This window comes from Dermacentor variabilis, chromosome 8 (genome assembly GCF_050947875.1).
Source record: "Dermacentor variabilis isolate Ectoservices chromosome 8, ASM5094787v1, whole genome shotgun sequence".
NCBI classification, from domain to species: Eukaryota; Metazoa; Arthropoda; class Arachnida; order Ixodida; family Ixodidae; genus Dermacentor; species Dermacentor variabilis.
This window is the reverse complement of record NC_134575.1, coordinates 15,197,436-15,204,285: the sequence shown is the minus strand read 5'-3', so window position 1 is coordinate 15,204,285 and position 6,850 is coordinate 15,197,436.

Genomic DNA, 6,850 nt, shown 5'->3' with positions numbered 1-6,850 from the left:
ACCGTGAGGGCTTTTCTAATTGCACGGATGCTATCATTATATGGGGGTGTTGTGTTTGTAATTTCTTTGTGCGCTGCCATCAATGCATATCTATTAGCTGCTTTGTTACCCGCTATCCCAACATGGCTTGGGACCCAGCAGAAACGAATTGACCTCCCGTATTCGTTAAAAGCCACCATGTTTAAAATGTCTCCAATCAGGGGTTCACACTCAGATTTAAGATGTAGAGCCTTCAGTCTGCTTAAAGAATCTGTGTATATGACTGCATTTTTGTGTTTATCAGCGATAATCTTTTTCACAACAACCTACATGGCGTAAACTTCGGCCGTGAAAACAGAAGCGTGTTGTGGCAATTTTCTGTTACGACCCCCACACCCAAGTCTTCTTTCTTTTTAGAGCCATCAGTGTAATATTGCCTGTTATTTTGATATGTGTACTGAAGAGCACGGAATTCTTGTATAATGTGTTCGCGTGGGGTGTCTTTCTTCTTTAAATGTGTTAATGTCCAGTCACACAACGGTTGAAAGTCGTGCCAGGGGGGCAAACGCTTTGGCTTTCTGGCAACCTGGAGCACTCCGCGAGGAATGTCGTAATCCCGGACATATTCCTCATATCGCAGGACAAGCGGCTTAATCATGTTCGGTTTAGTTGTATAGTGTAGGCGTGAGTTGCATTGTGTGAGGATGTTGCAGCATATGTGTTGCGGTGAGGACTGAATTCTGAGTATGTAAGAGAATGTGAGTAACGCTCTGCGCTGCTGTAATGAGGGTTCATTACACTCAACGTATAAACTTTGAATAGGTGATGTTCTGAAGGCACCACTGGCCAGTCGCAGTCCAAGGATATGTACTGGATCAAGTCGTTGGATGTAGGACTGTCTGGCTGAGCCGTAAAATGGAGCCGTAGTTAAAAGGCTACGAAAAAGAGACCGGTAAATACGCAAAAGACACGTTCGGTCGGAACCCCAGTGCTTATGAGATAACACTGTGAAGATATTCAATGCTTTATTTTCCTTAATCTTTAGTGGTTTAATGTGGGCAAGGAAGTTTAGTTTTTTCTCAAAGATTACCCCAAGAATTTATATTCTTGTTTTACCTGCAGCGCAACATCATTCATTTTTAAATCCGGGTCTAAGTAAAACCCTCGTTTTTGCGAAAATAGCCCTGTAACAGTGTAACAGAGAAGCGGAAGCCATTTTTCTCAGCCCACTCCATTAGTTTATTTATTGTTATCTGGAGCTGCCATTCACATGTTGGTAAGTTTGAGGCGCGGCACGCTATTTGCAGGTCATCGACAAATATGGAGTGCATAATAGAGGTGGGAATGACTTTGTTGATAGAGTTCATTTTTGCAATAAAGAGTGTTGTGTTAAGTACGCAACCCTGTGGCACGCCGTTTTCCTGGATAAACGTGCGTGAGAGCGCAGTGCCGAGATGGATTTGGAAGGTTCTGTTGGAGATAAAATCTGCGATAGAGTTTAGCATTTTGCCACGGATTCCTAACGCGGCGAGGTCACGTAAGATTCCAAACCTCCACGTGGTGTCACACGCTTTTTCTAAATCGAAGAACACTGCCAGGCAGTGCTGTTTGTGTACGAATGCCTCACGTATGTCGTGTTCAAGTCGGACGAGGTGGTCTGTCGTTGAACACCCTTTTTTATAGCCGCACTGATGAGAATTAATGGAGTTCCGTATATGAAGCATGAAAGTTAATCTGGCATTTACGATACTTTCATATATTTTCGCCAAACAGCTTGTCAGAGCAATGGGTCGAAAGCTGCTTGGGGATGTGGGGGATTTACCTGGTTTTAAAAAAGGCACAACTATTGCGATTTTCCAGCTTTTGGTATGCTTCCGGATTCAAATATTTTGTTAAAAAATTTAAGGAGAGCATCTACGGATGCTGGGGACAGGTGTGCAAGCATGGAATAATGGATGACCTACTGCAGTTTTCGTGCCAGTACAGAGAACCCTGTTAAGCTCTTGTAACGTAAATGGAGCGTTGTATTCGTCCCTTGACATACAAGTAGTTGGTAGTTTCTCTTTTTCTGCCGACAGTTTGTATTTTAAGAACCTGTTTGTATAATTAGCCGAGCTAGAGACGTTATAGAAATCTTCCCCAAGTATATTCGCTTGTTCTTGTAGTGTTGTCTGAGTGCCTGAAGGTGTGAGTATGGGTATCGTGTATGGTGAGTAGTCCCCCTTAAACTTCCTGACCTGGTCCAATATCTTTTTGGATGTGACAGCGCTATTAATTGTAGATACATATTTCTGCCAAGACAATTTTTCCGCCTGTCTCCGAATAACTCGGGCTTTCGCTTAGGCTTGTTTGAAATTGAGAAAATTGTTTTGTGTTGGGTATCTGCGTAAGATTCCCCAGGCCTTGTTTTGCTGCTTTTTTGCTACGGTGCATTCACGTGTCCACCAAGGATTCAGGTTTTTCCCAACCACGCCAGAAGATTGCGGAATGGCCTTTTCAGCTGCAGAAATTATGCAATTGGTAAACTTTTCATTAATTTCCTCAATGCTTAGGTCTGTTAAAATAAGTTCCACCAGCCTGGCACTTTCCGTAAAAACAGCCCAGTCGGCTATATGTAACTTCCAGTGGCGTGGTTTGTGGGATATAATGGGTAGTGTTTATGTAAGGTGGATTAAAGCAGGTAAATGATCACTGCCATATGAATTCTCCACTACGCCCCATTTAAAATCGCTAAAGATATCCGGAGAGCAAAATGCTTAATCAATGCAGCTAAAGGTACGTGAACTCGGCGAAAAATGAGTTGGTGCACCTGAATTTAAAAGACACATGTTGTTTGTTAAAATAATATCTTGGATAAGTTGTCCTCTTTGGTCATTCTTATCGCTGCCCCAAAGAGTGCAATGAGCATTAAAATCTCCAACCAGAACAAAAGGCTCCGGCAGCTGGCTAATTAAATTTTCCATGTCTCGAGTTGTGAAATGGGTATGGGAAGGGGTGTACAACGAACAGATGGTGACAGTCTTAAAAGTTAAAACGGTGACAGCTACTGCCTCAAACGCAGTATTTAGTGAAGCGTTCTGTGTAGGGATGCCGCCTTGAGCGACAATAGCGACACCTCCTGATAGAAGACTGGAGTGCTCGCAGTCCTTACTTATGACTGTAAAGCCTTTAAAAAAATTTGGTCCTAGGTTCGTTTCTTGAAGGCAGAATGCCACTGGTGATAACTTATTTATAATGTCTTTGATGTCACCTAGATTGTGAATTAGGCCTCTGCGATTCCAATGAATGATGAAAGCCATGTTATTGGGATTGGAATAAAGTTACTTGTATGTGTGAGCTTACGAGTTGTAGGTAACATGTACTTAAAAGCTGATTACTCTTATGAAAGGCGGTAACCGCCCTCCCCCCCCCCCCCCCATTCAGGCTACTTTTCCTTTTCTCAGCGAAGGTATAATATGCTTATCCTTCTGTAAGCGCTCCAAGGAACGCGGGTCTTTTGGCGTCAATGGCGCCGGGGTTTTCGTATCGACCTCCATCGCCTTTTCCGAGGCACTGGACGACAGAGAGCTAGGCGCCCAGACGCGCGTCTCGGGCCGTGGGGTACGGTTCAACTTCGGGCCCTCCGGCACTGTGGTCTGCTGGGCGGTCTTCGTTGCTGATGGAGCAGCACTGGCTGCAGCCACCAAGGGGGCGGTTGGGGTTTCTAGGGGTACCGGACGTGGACCCTATAGATTCCTGAGGCCGGTGTGACGCTGCCTCCTGCCGCGTCACACTGGCATAGCTTGCTTGAGGTAAGTGCCCTAGCCTTTTCCTCGCTTCGTAGAATGAAATCGTTTCCTTTACTGTGATTGCAATTATTTCTTTTTCTCTTTTCCAGTAAGGGCAGCTCCGCGAGTAAGCAGGATGATCGCCCTTGCCATTGACACATTGTGCGGCAGTATTGCAGCTGTCAGATGGATGGTCGTTCGCACTACAATTCGCGCATATTTCCTTTCCTCTGCATAATTGAGATGCATGCCCGAACCTCTGGCACTTGAAACACCGCCTTTGGTTGTGTATGTACGGTCTGACGTTGATTTTCAGATATCCTGCCTCGAGTGAACTAGGGACAGTGCTACTACCAAATGTCAAAATCACATGTTTGGTCGGGATCTGCTGGTCATTTCATTGTTGTGTGATTCTCTGAACCTTAATTACGTTTTGCTTCTGAAATCCTTCGAGGAGCTCTTCGTCGCTGAGGTTCAAGAAGTCTCCTTCAGATATAACTACCCTGCTAGAGTTGAGTGAGCGGTGTGGAGAGATTGTTACTTTGATGTCACCGATATTGTTGAGTTCGGCGAACTTTTCTAGTTGACTTTTCTTGGTCAGTTCAAGGAGGAGGTCTCCGCTAGCCATCTTTGAGTCCTTGTAACCCGATCCAATTCTGTTTGCTAGGCATTTCGATACTATGAATGGTGACAGTTTTCTAACGGTGGTGTTGCCTTCACTATGAAGAACATGGTATTTCGGAAATGTGTCTTCGCTTGGTTTTAAAAAGAACTGGAAAGTTGCTTGGGTGCGACCTCTTTTCTGAGGCCGATCTGAAAGTCGCGGGAACGCTTCTGCCATTGAATGGTTTCAAAATTCGGCGGCGGTGGTAGCCACCCACCGCGGAGCCCAACAAGGGGACGCTACAGGTTCCAAGAAACCTGCAGACGCCAGCTGTACAGCGCCACTATAACCTGATGTATATACCCAAGGTTGAATATATCACACACGGTTAACCCTTGCCGCCAGGAAATACGGAAGTAATAAGAAGTGAAGAGAAGACAGGAAAGATGGGAAAGTGGGAGAGAAAGACGAAGATTGGAGAGGAGGACAGGAAAAGGCGACTGCCGATTTCCTCCAGGTGGGCCAGTCTGGAGGTGCCGTCTATGTGAAGCAGAGGCCCAAGAGGTGTTACCTCCGCCGTGGGGCCTTAAAGGTCCAGACATCCAGCATCGGTTCAACCTCGAGGATCCCCCTTTCCCATGACACGGTTAAGCCGCGCACGGCTACACGCGGGAGGGTCCAACCCTCATGTGCTCGGGTACGTGGTGTCGCAACACACCAAACGCCTGCTTACGCAGACGCCCCTGCGGGGCAGTCTTCTTAGTGAGAAAGCTTACGCGAATGTTATGCTTAAGTTGAGGGTCTAATGCAACACCTAGAAAAATAATAAAATTACATGGAGTAATCACGCATTTATATATGTATAGTTCAGGGTTATTGTAGCTGTTTCTTGGGACGAGTGAAATCTCTTATAATATCCCTGACTAAAATTTTTAGCTTGAGAAAACGCACGCGTTGTGCACGATACAAAGTGCAACGTGACTGGGCGAGGACAGAGAAACAAAACGTAACGCACACAGTATTTTTTTACAGCCCTCGTCATGTCGCGCAGCAATTTTTTCATGAACCCCAACCACCAATCCTAACGATATTTCTATCCGCCCGCAGCCCGCCCGTCCACGTATTTTCGACGTGCTGTACGCTGTCACAAAAGTCCACACGCGGGTCAAACACCCGTGTATAGACCATCTGTTAACATTACATGTTGTCTTCACATACGCAATAGAGAGCTTTAGAAGAGGGGCCCCAAACGTTTGGGACGCCAAAGAAATAACGTTGAGTCAAGTACGCATGCGCCAGACGCAGACTTCTTTGGGGTTTTGCGTTGGACACGGGATTTCATTGATTTAGTGGGAGCCCCGAAAGCTGCCCCAAAAGCTTCGCGTCACCAAACTTGACCGCACTCATCGAAGCGACGGCTCTAATCTAGCACCAATTGGGCTTGATTCGTGACTGCGGTTATCGCGTTCTCTAAACTAGCATGTGTTATGAAGGTTGATTCATTAGCCGCCGCTCATTCCGAATTCGACTGTCGATATTATGGCTTGCTAACACCCGCACCCAATGCTAACACCCGCAAAGCTCCTTGGGGTTCTAAACTTTTGGGACCCGTATTCTAAAGCTCTCTAACGTTTTCGATTTAGCACTGTTCCTTCGAATCCCAACAAATCTGATTTCAAAGTTTTCTGTGCGTGGATTACATATGAATAAACGCGTCATAGATGCATTTGGTACAAGCGGGCCGATCGCGAATATGGTACAATGCACAGCTTCTATACTCGCGGACAACTATCTGTGGCATTGAAGGGAAAGCTGCAAAGTCAAATCGCTCAGAAGTTAGAGCGCTTCTGAAAACAGCCCCGTGTTTTCATGCACGTTAGTTTAAGCTGGGGAGCAGAAAACATAGACACCTTATTAGTGACGGTTAAATAAGGTGAAACACACCTCTGAACGTAAACGTTTACTTATTTTGCGACTTTTCCCTTCCGCGTCTAGGCAAACGCGATACCGTCGCACGTGGAAGCTGCTTCTATTCAGCGTCTGTTCCGAGCAACGAAAATCACTGTCAAACGCTGGCGGACTACTTGGCGCGGTAACACATGTGCAGAAGCTCCGCCCCCGTAGCTTTTCCTTCATTGCCAAAGTCGTCCGCGAGTATAGGTAACGTTAGCTACCACAAGGTGACAACGTCACATTCCTGCACGCGACGCATTTGCTAACGGGTCAAGGAGGTGCTTTGACACGAGAGATGTCTGTTGGCGGTCGTGGTCTAAACTCCTGCTCTTGCCAAGCTAGCGTGCTGACGTGCAGCTCTGCCGGAGCAGTTGTACTAGCTTATCTGGGTCGCGCTAACAGGTTAACTTGCTTTACCGGGATAACGTTAAGAGCCCCGAATCGCAGAAAATCTGGCGTCAGCGTCCCCGTGAGCGAATATTGCCGTATATATGTAGGTGTATGTATGTGCTACGCCTTGCTATCCGAGATGCGGTACATTTAGGTT